The sequence below is a fragment of the Lactuca saligna genome, chromosome 6, assembly GCF_052625555.1.
Source record: "Lactuca saligna cultivar CGN05327 chromosome 6, ASM5262555v1, whole genome shotgun sequence".
NCBI classification, from domain to species: Eukaryota; Viridiplantae; Streptophyta; class Magnoliopsida; order Asterales; family Asteraceae; genus Lactuca; species Lactuca saligna.
In genome coordinates, this window is record NC_136422.1 from 180,965,069 (window position 1) to 180,980,312 (window position 15,244).

Consider the following 15,244-nt stretch of genomic DNA (forward strand, 5'->3'; position numbering starts at 1 on the left):
GAAAATAGTCTTCAAAGAATATAATCAATGCCCGCATCGAATGGAATCAAATCGTTGACTTGAAGATAAAAGAATGCGCATCTCGTCGAGTTCATATGGAGAATCGCTAAGTTGAATCGCTATACTGGTAGAAATTCATGCTTTTTCGCTTGGACTCGTCGAGTTCTATATGTGTACTCGATGAGTTTTCTTCACTGTATGGGCAAAAATTGCTTTCTACTTCAGGTGTATTTATGGGGTTTGAGGATGGTATTAAGGCAACACTCCCTCTTGTTTTTCTTCAGTAATAAGACTCTTTTCCAACTATTTTAAGTGTCGGACTAGTAATTGGACTCAAATCTCCTAATCTTCTCGTCTAGACTCGACATCTCACGTTATTTCCTCACACTATATTCATGCATTCAATCCCTCACTCTATTTCTGTTGAGATAAAAAACAAACACCAAGTAATAAAAAGGAAAACAAACCAAATAAAATTCTAAATTACTTCCTAATTAGCTAAAATTTTAAACATCACCAAAACAAACACAAATAAGAAAAACATGCCAAACCAATCAAAAATTGTTTCAACATGCCAAAATAAATAAAAATCAAAGGATAATCATTCTTCACCCTCCTCCTCTCCTCCTCCATATCCGCTACGGCCGGTTCCACTTTGCCTTGCGCTCCAACTTTCCTCCCAACTTCTAACATGAGGGTAGTCGGGAGCATCATCCATTCGGGGAATGTTCATATGGTGCATCATGTGGGCAAGGGTCATGTGATGGTAATTTAATCTATGGCCTATATCGTCTTGATACACCCACAACTCCATATTATAGGGGTCCATTGGTAGCTCATCCTCAACCGGGATCATAGGTGGGTCTTCATGCATATGACCTTGTCTCGGTCTTACCCTCCTACCCGGTTGCTACGGCACCATAACCTCATATTCATTGGGAATGGCAAAATTTCCCCCACCATAATCCTCAACTATCCTTTCTCTCTTAAAAAGAAGAGGATTAAATGGAGGTGTTGGCATCATGGCCAAAACATTCCCAGCTCCCCTCTCAAAAATACCATATGATCTCACCAATTTACTCACAAGCATACCTCCATAAATTCTCGAGGTTTTTCTATCTTTCACCCCACCCTCACCTAAGTATTTTGCTAAACAATATGGGATGTTGCAAAAAGTATTGGGCATAATGATGCACCACAAATAGAACACGTCAAGACTTGGTACTTTATCATCGTTCTTCCATCATACTAGAAATGAGCCAGTGGATTAGGTGGTGAATTGGCAGCCTAATGCTTCCCTCTTGTGCCGCAGATGGAATGTAAACACTATTCGCAATTGTCGACCACCAATTTTCCCCATTCATTCCATCCGGGAAAACCTTGTGACAATTATCCAAAAAGGTACCAAAAGCTGCAGTTATGACCACCGATTGGTCATAGAAGCCCATTCTCTATCCTAGCTCGGCCATGATACTTTCCAAAACTCGCCAGCAAGGAAAAAATGTCAATGCGTTCGTGTCATAGTAATCGTCTCCACCCCGGAACATAACCGTGGAATAAAATTCCAAACATAGCTCCTGGTATACCGGTTCTTGCATCCAAAATAGCCTCCTCCATGCGTCACAAGTAATTTGCACCCTATCATTTATGAAGAATTTTGTCAAATATTGGTTCAAAGCCTCCATCAAACCCACCTGATCGAATCACGACTAGTTCAACTCGTTCGGTAAGTAAAGTACTTTTTCATGAGTGTTTCCAACTTCTTCCCCCATCTAACCAATGTAGCTTTAGATCCAATTTGAGGAAAGGTAAACGAAGGGAAGTCACCTTGGTTCCTTGGAGCATTTTTTCCTCTATCTCTATTCATTTTCTACAAAATAAACAACAAGGAAAAACCACACAAGCCACAAAATATGTTAAAAACAAAAATATGGGCAACAACGGCATTAACTTGTTGAGTCCAAGAGAAACTCGACGAGTCCGATGAACATTGCAAGACTCCATTACTGATTCGAACAGATTCAACCATTTACACTCAAAAGTATTCCAGGGGTTTGTCTAAGGTGGTAAACCAAGCATTCATTCATGAAAAATTCTAGTCAAAACGTTCTAATTTAGTCCAAATTGAAACCCTAATGTTCATATCAAAGTAAAAAATCGGGCTTTTTAAAAAATTGCAAGCATAAAACTCTTAAAAATCGAACCTTTAACATATTTAAGAGTGAAAAACCTAACCTTTTTGCGACAATTGGAGAAGAATCACGAGAATTAGAAAGATCTTGCTTAAGAGGACTTGCTCGTTGAGTGCAAGGCGGGCGGTGGCTGTGAATGAGAAACTTTACTTCTTAGGGTAAAAACCCTAATTTATTGAGTTTAAAAATTATATTTTTTTGATAATAAAAGTCTACTCGTCGAGTTCGAGGTCCTAAACTCGTCGAGTAGAGGCGGGTTCCGTCAAAATTTCAGAATTTTTCAGATGAACTCGTCGAGTACGCATATGGACTCGGCGAGTTTTTGGCTCTGTTCGAAAAAATTTTGTTCTCTTTAAATAAATTCCACCACACCTTGCACTCAAACTTTGCTTGTCCTCAAGCAATCATTTTAAGCAACTTAGAAGACTTAGAGTGAAAAAATCATAATAAAACACACAAAAAAAGAAAAAACTAAAAAGAAAAGAAAAGGAACAATAAATCAAACGCAAAAAACGGGTTGCCTCCCATAAGTGCTTCTTTTTTAGGAGTCTTTAGCTGGACTCCTTCCCGCTCTACGTTGTGCCGGTTTTGAATGGAAATTCCTTCCTTACTCTTTGCTCTTTACACTTTGTTTTTTTAAGGTATGTAACTTCCTCTTGTATGCCCTTTTCAAATCTTCCTTTTTCTTCTGAGTGGCATTCTCTTCAAATTTATGCTTTTTGCCTATGCCAATCTTTGTCTTCTTTTCTTCTTTCTTGTATCCCACTATCTTCACTTCCATCTTGTCTATCTTGATATTTTTTTCATTCACCTTCTCATTATCACTTGAAATCACATATTCATCCTCACCTTCTTCATAATATTATGGATCGGGTAGTTGAAAAGTGAAAACTTCAAAATTAGTTAACACTAAGGCGCGAGGCTTGGTTTTTCTTACCTTCATAATCAAATTTTCCTTTTTACCTGCTTCATCTAAGATTGACGCATTTATTGCCTCTACTTTTGGATCCATAGTGTGCAAACCAAATGAAGAGTTATTGTCCTTTATGTCTTGCTTGTTGTCATTATTGATCTCACCATGTTGCGAATGTTGGTTTGAACACTCCAAGTTTGCTTCAAGACTTTGTGCACCATCTTCTCTTATACTTCCCTCAAGTAGCTTTTCCAATTCTTGTAAATCTCTTTGGGCATCAAATTTCTCTTATAAGTCAAATGTGAACCCCTTTGATTTATGCTCTTGCCATTCAGCTAGTTCCTTTTCCAACAATTCATTAATTATACCCATAAAGGCAATTGCATCATCACTAGAATTTGAGTGCTTATTCTCTTGATCAACTCCAAAAGTAACCGAATCATTCCCATCCTAAGAGTAAGTTTTGATTTGTGCACATCATCTATGGCACAAGTAGTATTTAAGAATGGTTTTCCAAGAATGATCGAGACTTTGTGGTCCTCTTCCATATCCAACACTATGAAGTCAGTAGGAAACATAAATTTATCTACTTTAATTAGGAGATCTTCGCATATTCCCTTTGGATGGGTCACCATTTTGTCAGCTAGATGGATTGTCATTTGGATAGGCTTTGGTTATGGAAAGCTTAACTTCTTAAAGACGGAGTATGGCATAATGTTTACCCTACCCCCTGAATTATCCAATGCATGAGTGGTAATCAAGTTTCCAAATTGGCAAGGCAAAGTTATACTGTTTGGATCGCCTATCTTCTTTGGTAGTTCATTCATCACAGCGGCTGAACAATGTTCGCTTAAAACTATTTCCACTACCTTTTCTATTTTTCTTCTATTCGTGAGGAGGTATTTAAGCAAGCTTGCATACCTTGGTGTTTGTACTATTGCTTCAATGAATGGGATGCTCACTTGGAGTGCCTTTATGTGTTCTAGAAACTTCTTATATTCTTCAATTTGTCTATCTCGGATGGCTCGACCTGGGAATGGCAAAGGAGGCTAATATGGTTTTAAAGGATATTTATTTTTTTCTTCAGATGGGGAACTCGTCGAGTTACTTTCTGGAACTCATCAAGTTTTTGTCACCGTTTGTGATTCTTGAATCTCTTCTCCTTTTTCTTTACACTTCTTTTGATTCTTCTTTATGGATTGGATTCATAGGAGTGAAAATTTGCTCAGAGCTTGTTGTTATTGCATTTACATGAGCCACTTTATGATTTTTCTCGGTATCGCTAGGAAGTCTGCCCGGTGTCCATTCGTCGATTTGCCTTGCAAGTTGCCCCAGTTGTTTCTCAATGTTGAGAATAGAGGCTTGCTGATTTCTCATTAATGCTTGTTGCTTTTTCATTATTGCATTTTGTTCTCGTATCACCGCATCGGTTTCGTTGTGTCTTTTCTTGGATGCAACTGTAAATCGTGTGAGCATGTCTTCAAAGTCCATTTTCTTCTCTTGCACTGACTCCTCCTTTTGATAGAAGCCTCTCGTATTTTGCCTATATTTCTCCTTTTTTGCCTTCTTGTACTCATTGTATGGTAGCCACTCCTATTTCGGTTTCCTCCAATCATCATCAAACCTGTCCCTACTCGAATACCAAACTTGTGCTTTTCAGTTCTGGTTCTCGTTAAGATCATAATCTTTAGTAAGGTGGGGCCCGCTACAGTTATCACATCCTAACCGGACGGCGTGGATGGATTGATCCATCTTTGTTATCCTTCGGTCCATGCTCTCCAATTTAGCCATCATTGCTGCCATGTTATTAGAAACCGAGTTCACCACTCCTCGAGTTGAATCATTCCTTGGGTTATGATATTCTCTCGAATTCTTCAATTAGTTCCTTTATAATCACTGGAGTCTTCTTCGTGAGTGGTCCTTGGGAGTCAAGGAGCTGTATTGTTGTCACATTCACTCCATCATAAAAAATGGAGACTTCTCGCTGAATGTTTAGGTCATTATGGGGGAAGTTCCTCAACAACCCTTTGTATCTTTCCCACACCTCATAGAGTGACTCACCTCCTTGTTGTTCGAAGTTTGCAATCGCTTTTTTCAACTTTTCTATTTTTGAGGGAGGGCAAAATTGATCAATGAACTCTTCGTGTATCTTAGCCCATGTTAATGGATCTTGGAGGGAGTGATTTTATCCAATCTTTTGCGGTTCCCTTAAACGTAAACAGTAACATACAAAGTAAAACAGTCTCGTGAGGCACATTAGGGATGTTGAAGTAGTCGGCTATGTCGTTGACCTCGTCGATATGCTTGTATTCATGTTCGTGATCCTTCCAGTAGAATGGGATGTCCTTCAGCTGGGTGAGTATGTGACCTTTCAACTCAAAGTATGTTGTTGTTGGAATCGCAGGTTGCACGAGTCTTGGCCTGGTATTGTCACACATCCTTCTCTTGTATTCGCCCATGGGTATGTCTGCGATGTCAACCATCTCTTCTTCTGACTCAGACTCACTTTCTTCTTCAAATTCAGGTGTGTTCGGCTCGAGATCATCCATTGTCTTGTCAAAACCACTTGATTTCTCCGATTGCCTTGTCCTTCTTTTTGCGAATAATCGATTTCGGATCTCCAACAGGTGGTACTACTGAAGAACTAGAACTTCTGGTCATATACTTCCTGAAACAAAACAAAAAAACGTGTCAAACGAACAAAATGAAACAACAATGAAACTGAAAACACGAACAACTTGTCGAGTTCAACGCAAAATAGAAAACAGGAAACGGAAATTAAAACAGAACAACTAGTACTTTGTATGAAATAAATTTCACACAAAGGATCGATAACACTAGAAAATAAAATAATTATTAGAACCATTCTCCAACAATGGCACCAAAAACTTGATGTATGTGAAGTATAATAGTTTTAATCCTACTAACTTAGACACAAAAATAAACAGACGGAAGGCAGTATACCTATCGTTTAGCAATATAGTTCAAGCAAGTAGGGTATCGAACACAGGGAACGGTAACAATTAAAATAAATACTAGAATTACCTAAATAAAAACAAATAATAAAGGGGGTTTCTCTAGTTTTACAAGACTAAAAACTTAAGCATTCAAATAATACTCAAACAAAAGACAATTAATTAACTAAAGAGAACAAAAAGACAACTAGATTCAATGATAAAAGAGACTTATGTTTAGATTCGATTTACTTATTCTAATGGTTAATTTCATGGCAAGTGTAATGGATTAATATATCAATGGCTAACGATTTCTAATGTGATTAGGTTCATGTTCACTATTACTAATCCTTTAGCAAACAAGGTAATTCAAACAGTGGCCAATTGATTAAACTAACAAGTTTCCTAGTGTTTAGTTCGAATTAAGTAAGACTTGTAATATTAGTTAACTAAATTTGTCAATTTAATCAACTCATATGTGGTTGTTGATCACACATGCTCACACATTAACTTATTTATTTTCTAGTTAACCTTAGGTTCATATTCACTAATACTAGGCATACAATATTATTTTCACAAAACTATATGATTCAAGCAATTAAGAAGATGTTCATGCAACTCAATAAACTTGATTATTAATAGAAAATAATTATCATTAACACATAAGGATCTTTAACAAGCTTAACAAGATAATTAGCCAAATCAAATTAATCCAAGCCATTCAATCAAACCATATTCATAAAATTATCTAGTCTAAACAGAAGTAAAAAGCTGTTAGCTCATATCTACAACAAATAGCATCCTAAAATCGAAATCTAATGATTCAAACATAGTTCATACAGAAGATTAAGATAAGAGTAATGTTTGTTTGCCTTTGATATCTTCAAAATTGCTTTCTATGTTGAATTCTCGACAACCAAAGCTCCAAGAACCCTTCTGATAGTCAATAGTCGCCCAAAAGTCTCTAGTATGTCTTAGGGTTTCGGGAATAAATGATTTATATAGAGATTCCAAAATTTTGCACCAACTCGTCGAGTTTTTAGACCCAACTCGACGAGTTTTTCACTTAATACGTGTGTACGGCAAGACATTGTTGAATCGCGAACCTTCTGACCAACTCGTCGAGTTGATGGCCAACTCGTCGAGTTTTTCTTCTTTTAACTTCAAACTTCAATTTCCAAGCTTCCAATTGCTAGTTCCGCTTCCTTTTTCACTCGAGCATGTCTTTAAAGCTGAAAACGTATTTTTAACATAATTAAGTACATTTTCTTCATAAATCGAGACAAAAACAGCAAAAACTATTAAGATATTATATGAATTATATGACTAAATATGCACATATCAGATATCATGGCAGATCTAAACATACCGACAGAAAATACAAATTTATCAGACGTAAAGTAGAAGAAGTACATCTCGTCGTGAAGAGGGTATCATCAGAAGAGAATCCTGCAGATCCTCTCACAAAGGGTCTGAGTAGGGTTAAGCATGTTTAGCATAAAAGGAGCATTAGTTTGAAGGATGATATTAGTTTTAGTGGTTAGATAGATATTTAGAAACTTGTAACAAATAAATGTAATTGACATTTGATGAATAAATAATGGAGATTTATTTATGAGTATTGTTTACTATCTTTTGTCAATTGTTTATTATTGCGTTTCATTTAACATGTTTGACTTCCTGGATAGTTGGATTATTCAAACATCCACAATCGTTCATACTTTTAGAAGTAAGTAGTGAATCAAGATGAATTGGATTGTAGATTGTCTAAGGGTTTAGACATAGAAATGGTTTGCTACAACATTCATGAGTACTTGAAAATAAGGATTTTAAGTATTGGATTAGCCCACGCTCAGAGAATTACTTCATGGAATTTATCACGTATAATTCTGAGATGATAATATCTAATAATCTTTAAACGGAGATATATGAGTTGTTCGTTTACGAGTTGGTTTTGCATTGATGACACGTAAACGCATCAGTAACTTGATGTTATAAAACGTATTTTTGTGTGTGATTTGATGAGTAAATAGTACAAGCATATGAGTCAAAGTTTATCTGTTCATTTTCCCAAACGGGAAAAGCGATATCTTGGGCCCCTCGATGATTTGGTGTTGACTTATGTTCCGTGCCCTACCATGACTAAATTGATGTATTCGATTAGTAGTTCTTTGTTATTACAAATTGGAAATCGAGAAACAACGGATTGGACAATGAGATTGACTCAGTTCCATGTCATTTGTCCACATGATATCTTGTAGAACGGAGGATTGTATGATCACTTATATTAGGACACATTACTAACTAGGTCAGAGTTGGACAATGGCTTTGAGAGCTACAATTTGCTAATCAATTTTTGAAGTTATACTGGCAACTATAGTTATTAGACATCATTACCGGAAAAACAGGTCTCTTAATAGGACAAGATCCTCTGATCGATGAAGTCCTCATTGGAAAATCAAGGATGCTCAAGCGAGAATGGAGTACCCCTTTACCCATAATCAACAAACATGAAAAATAAGAAGAAATGAGAAAGAAATTTACCTTCAAACCAAGAAGAGAAAAGTGATTTGACAATATAACCATATCTTTTGAACGGATACACTTCTATACGTTAGAGTTTGAATTTCAAATCCTTTATTTCCAATTAATTAAATTATACACTTTAAATACTTGAAATCAATTCAAATATTTTTCATGTATAATTTGGGGGCAATTTTAGGGCTAAGATCCTTAATCCTATTTAGGATCGTAGATCTAAAAGATATCTAAGGATCCTTAAACATATCCAGGATCCCGGATCTTAAAGGTCTTAAGATCTCGAACATACGTCAGGATCCTGAACATCGCTATTATTATTTCCTAACAAGTTTAATGGCTATATTTATTTTTTATTTATTACATGTGCAGAAATGGCCAACATAGGACTCATTCACAATGAAGAATCAGTCCAACCAGGCTTAAGACCCAGAAATACCAAGTCAAAGCACGTTGTAAATACCAGCTCAGCAGGATCCCGAAAATATCGGAGATTTAGTTACTTAACCTAGACTATAAATACACTTGTAAAACACACACAACGGGGATAATTCTCTGACACCTTACTCATCTAGACAACTTTATCATTTTTAATCGTATTATCAAGCTCTTCTTTATAATTTATGTTCAAATCAATAAGATCATACAAGGCAGATTATTATTATCACCTCCCAATGTTTTATACCGAAGATCCTAGAAAGGATCAAGGGCTTTCCTTGTAAATCAGTTGTGCAGTCGTGTTCTATTTTCGTTAATCACTTCACCTATAACACCACAACCTCTCATGCAATTTGGTTACCTTGATTGTTATGTAGCAATAACAATCACAATTCCTCCTTGTAATGACTTTAGAAAGCTTAGAGTCACAAATGTCACTCCTCTAATGGTTCACAAACACAAAGAGCAAGAGGATGAAGAACAAGGAGAGTGGAGGCTGCCCAAAATTATCTAAAACCCTAGAGGATCTCATCATCACGTTTTTGGGGCTTAAGGGTGCTATTTATACATGTAGGCTATTAGGGTTTTAAACTAGGAAACCCTAATCTGACTGCTTAAGCCCTAAGCAGCCCATGGATTCCTTTGGTATATCTCTTGGACGATTTCTAATGGGCTTCCCCATAGAATTAGTCCAACTTATATATATTATTAAGTAATCCATAGCCCAAATGCAATTATCTTATAATTACAGTTCCAGTCCCTTAAGTTTAATTAATCTCTTTTAGCCACAAAATTAATTATCAAACAATTCTTGACTAATATTAATTAAATAATATGATTTCTCCTTTAATATATTATTCTCATAATATATTAATAAATCATAATTAATCCTCTCTCTCTCTCTCTCTCCATAATTCATCCTATCAAGTTACTTTGGTGAAGGCAACCCAAAAGGACCATGCACCATCGGGTCAAGTTCATACCAAAATAATTATGGACTTAGACACTAATCCAACAGTCTCCCACTTGGATAAGTCTAATAACTATTCCGCGTATAATTTCAGATCCTGATCTGCAATCGTAGCTTTCTAAAGCCGTTGTCTACTCTGATCTTATCAGATACATGTGTCCTTTAGATAAGGGATCATATATTCCTCCATTCTAGATATCGTATAGATATAAGACATGAATTCTAATCATTCTCTCTATACTATTTCCTGACTTCCGATTTATGACGACTGACTAATTGAACAAGTCAAATTAGCCCTAGCCCGGCCGAGCATTTACGTTTGTCAACACTAAATCATTGAGGGGCCCAAAGATATCGCTTTTATCCTACTTTGGATAACAGGAATGGATAAACTTTGATTCAATGTTCGCTTGCACTCACTCACCAAATCACACACAACAATATGTTTTATAACACCAAGTTACTGGTGCGTTTACATATTATCAATGTGCAACCAACTCGCAAGATACAACTCACACATCTCGGCTTCAAGAATATAAGATGTTATCGTCTCACCAATCACTCGTGATAAAATCCATGAAGTGATCCAAGTGAGCGTGGGTTTAATCCAATGCTCAAATCATATTCATAAGCACTCATGAACGTAGCAGCAAACATTTGCTTATGTCTAATACTCTTAAGACAATCCACACACCAATTTACATCAGTCTTCATTCATACCTACTTCCAACATATGAACGACTGTGGCCCGTTTGAATAATTTGATTGTTCTTAACCAATTAAATTATTCAGGAAATCAAAACATGCAAAGTGAAACACAAGAATAATACTAACCCCATATAGCCTCAAACATTTTGATTATAAATAAAACACCTTTTATTTATCACCATATCGATTACTCATTATTTGTTGTTTCGGGTAATCAACTTCTTACTTGAATTACAACACTTGTCCCATGCTCTCAGCATGCAGACAATGTTTACCTATGGTTCTTACTTTGTGAAATAGATCAAATGAACACATTTCCAATCGTACTCATTCCACAACTCCCAATCCTTATCACAAGTGTAAGAATATCAAATTCTTGCCACTTATAGAATATGTTAGATTCTAACATTTTATGCAATGATCCTTTCGTAATGTCACTGCACTAAAGTCACAATGACTATTGCCAATGAAATTACAAAGTCCTCTATCGGAGACTGTTATAAGGCAATTCCATAGATGTGATGTCTCTCACTCAAAGTACATTTCTTTGAACATCCTTTTGCATAAAGTTTCTAATCTAGACATAGATTCTCAATATCTAATTCCCAATACGGAAACCTTTCCATACTTACCATATGACAACTTATTCTTAATAGAATCTTATCTATTTATAATAATGTCGATATACTCCATCCAATACTATACTTCTAACTACCCACAAGCGACCAATCCTCGGCGAACTTTGGATTGTCCTTTGATAGTTGTTTAATTATCTTAGTCAAAACCGATTCTTGTCCTTTTTCCCTCTAAATGCGCTAGACATTTGGAAAATTTTAGAATGGTCAAATATTATAGCATTTGCAATCGATCCTATACCCGAAGCGTATGGGACACGATTTATAATGTCTTACATAAAGATTTGATACTTTGTCAATCTTCTGCCATAATATTCTATGTACTATGTGTCACACCCCAAAACCAAGAACGGCGGAAACGTTCTGGGGCAGAGGACGTCATGTAACGTATCACAACACAGTAAATGTAAATAAGCAAACAACATCATCCATTGCATTAAATATATAATTTTAATACAAGCGTGTTCTGTACATTATAGACACCAAAAATAACGTATATCAAAATAATAAGATGAGTCTTGGATGCGCTCCATCTTCTCAAAAGCTGGCCTCGGTACCTGACTACTGATGACCTGAGAATACAAGTTATTTTGAAAGAGTTTATCAGCATTAAGCTGGTGAGTTCATAAGTATTTTAGTGTCAGTATTTGTCATCCAAAAATGTTTGAACATGTATCAAGTATAAGTTTGTAAAATGTATGTAAAGGTTTGTAATTGTTTGTAAAAGTTTGAATCTCTCAGAAAAACCTATATTTTCTATTAAAGTAGCCTTCTACCAAGGCTTAACTGTTTTGTATGCTCGTTGATGTAAAAGTGTGTAATTTCCCAAGTGTAACTATTATTTAACAAAATATAGTTTGTACATTAACGTTTAAGTGAAGTTATCACTAAAATATGTAATGGGTAAATCATTGTAGTACTGTAGTTTTGTATTATAGGAACTACTACTGTACTAACTACCTTAAACCGGATTTATATTAAGGTATAATGTGATAAATTGCACCATGCTATCGACTGGTAACAACGACATAATGAATGGTCGTAATAACGGAATGATGTTTGGCACCCGCAGACCTGCAGGTCCGGCTGTAGCTAGCAGCAAGGTGTAGGATAGTCAATCCAGTATAGATCTATACACAAACTCACGCTCTCCCTCCAAGAGAATTCTGGCTACAACTCGGGCCATGACATTTAAGGCATGCTCCGACACAGTGGATCACAATTGTTAACGTGTTCATGTATATGTAATGTTTCTCGTTCTAGTATAGTTGTATATGTCCTGTTTCTAGCATAGTTGTACATGTTCCGTTTCTAGTATAGTTGTATATGTATTGTTTCTAGTATAGTTGTATATGTTCTGTTTCTAGTATAATTGTATATGTTCTGTTTCTAGTATAATTGTATATGTTCTGTATTACCCTAATGGTAACTAGCTATTGATGTACTGATAAGTATGAATATGGAAGTACTTTTATGTCCATACATGTATATATGATATATAACTAATATTGAAACGACCCTCGGATGGTCACCCGAAATCCCACCAGACCACATCTCAGTGCGCGAAAAGGAAATAGGGCGGATGGCCCTTCCTAAGCCCTTTAAACATTACTTATATATCTATACATATATGGGCATGCAATTTATAAGAAGTAAAACAAAGTTTAATAAAAGCATTTGATAATTAAAAGAGTTTGTAAAACATTTTGAAGTGAAACAGTTTGATAAACAGTTTGAACAGTGATAAAATCTTTGGTTTTCTAGTTATTAATCACATGTGATTAATGTAATCACATGTGATTGATGTAATAACTGTAAGTGTTTAACTTGTATTCCCCCCCCATAAAGTATTGAAAACATTTAAAATCATTTCAAAGGTTGATTAAAGGGGTATGAACTCACTTGTGGTGAGTAGATTGAATTGATGTATCGAGTACCGTGCTAGGTGGCAAACGGAGACTTGTTCACACGTACGAGCCTAGTTATCATATAATGAGCATATATATAACTAAATTAGCTAAATAATAACTTAATAAAATAAGTTGAGACACTTAGGAACATGTAAACACTTTATATAAGTGTTATAGGTCCTAATGGTTGCATCTAAGTTGATACGGGACAAGGCAAAAGGGGTTTAACGCACCAATGACCTTGTATATGAGTTCACCACCCCCACCTTTGGAGTTTATGGTCATAAACTCCTTGAGTTTACGGCCGTGAACTCCACACTTGGTGGTTTTGGGTGTTTTGAAGTGCTATATTGATCCTAGAATAAGCCTAGCCTTGTTGGAATAATCCTTGAAGTAGTTTAAGGCCCTAGAATGCTCCTTTGGGGAGTTTACGGCCAAAGGACCATATCCCCTAGAGTTTATGGCCGTAAACTCCTATGGGGTGTTGGTTTTAATTCATTTAAGGCACTTGCATATGTAGGATAACTTCTATGTTTTTGTCTAAGGCTAAAGGGGACATTAGGCACACATTTGTGCCTTTACTTGGAGTTTACGGCCCAAGAGATGTTCCTTGGCCGTAAACTCCCTTTAAGGGATGATTTTGATGTAATTTGATCCCCATTCAAGTCCTAAGTATTAATGGGTAATTGTCTTAAAGCTTTAAGGGTGTTTAGGGCACTTTTAACCCTTGAAAAAGGGGTTTACGGCCCAAGAGCTTTTCTTGGCCGTAAACTCCTAGAACTTTATAATTTTGAAGTGTTTTGGTGTCCAAATTAGCTACAAGCATTAGAGGATAAATGCCTTAAGCCTTAAGGGTCATTTAGGGCACACTTTGGCCCTTGGAAATGGTGTTTACGGTCCAAGAAGTTCTTGGGCCGTAAACTCCAAAAGCCTTATGATCTTGGATGATTTCTAGACTCAAAAGATCCTACAATAAATCCTAAACTAGTTGTCTAACAAGGAATCGGGACTAGGAAGCTTTTAGGCCTCGTTTTGGAGTTTACACCCCAAGAACGTTCTTGGGCCGTAAGCTCCCGGATCTTGTATTTTAGACATGTAAACAATGTTATAAAGCATATAACAAACATTAAAACACATTTAGGAAAGTAGACTCACAATCCGGGATGAAAACCCGAAGATCCGCCAGAGAGAAAATGGCTTTTCTCTAGTTGGAATTGTGAATAATGAATTAATTAAATTTTAGAAATCTATTTATAGTCCTGAAATATTTTGCAGAAAATATTTTTATTCCGGAAGTTGGACTATAACATTATGAAACTTGGAATGTTCACGTTTCACAAATCTAGGAGCATCCACTCTCCTGATATCTCCTGAAACGTAAACCCTAATGTACACAAACTTGTTCGGAAAAGTCTGAAAATCACTGAAACTGGACTGGCTTCTATTGAATAGATATCGTTCGTACAGAATGGAAATTTCGGGTTGTCACACTATGTTCTCACAATTCGAATTATGAAGAGGAATCCCGTAATCATAATCGAAATTTAAGAACACACTATGTATCCTTGACTAAATTTATTAACATTCCACAACCTAAGCCTTTAGATTTGAAATGAAGCATAATATTCTCTCCTTTATATATAGCAAAACAACTATTCAACCCTTACAACTTTGCAAAGTATGACTCTTGTTTTCTATAATTAATATTGCTAACTTGCAATACTTGCCTTAATAATCATACAATCATAACATTTATGCTCCCACTATCATGATGATTATTATAAACATAACACTTATCCTCCCACTAGCTTTGACATGTATTCAGAAACAACTTAACTTTCAGAAAAACAATACCTATTGAATTTCCTAAGTTCATGTTTCTAATACTTAATGCTTTGATAATATTTTATCTAAGCTTCTTAATCTCATACACCTTTATCCAAGACAGCTCATATGTGTGTCTTAAACAATTCAGACTAATTACTA

The 15,244-nt window shown here is 35.9% G+C and overlaps 1 non-coding gene across 1 annotated transcript; it reads left to right on the forward strand.

Annotated features, from left to right (window-relative positions):
* Nucleotides 1-5,099: 5,099 nt before the first annotated feature.
* LOC145003664 (small nucleolar RNA R71) lies at nucleotides 5,100-5,206 on the forward strand. Its single transcript, XR_013662113.1, has one exon. It is a non-coding gene; the product is annotated as a small nucleolar RNA R71 (small nucleolar RNA).
* Nucleotides 5,207-15,244: the final 10,038 nt, after the last annotated feature.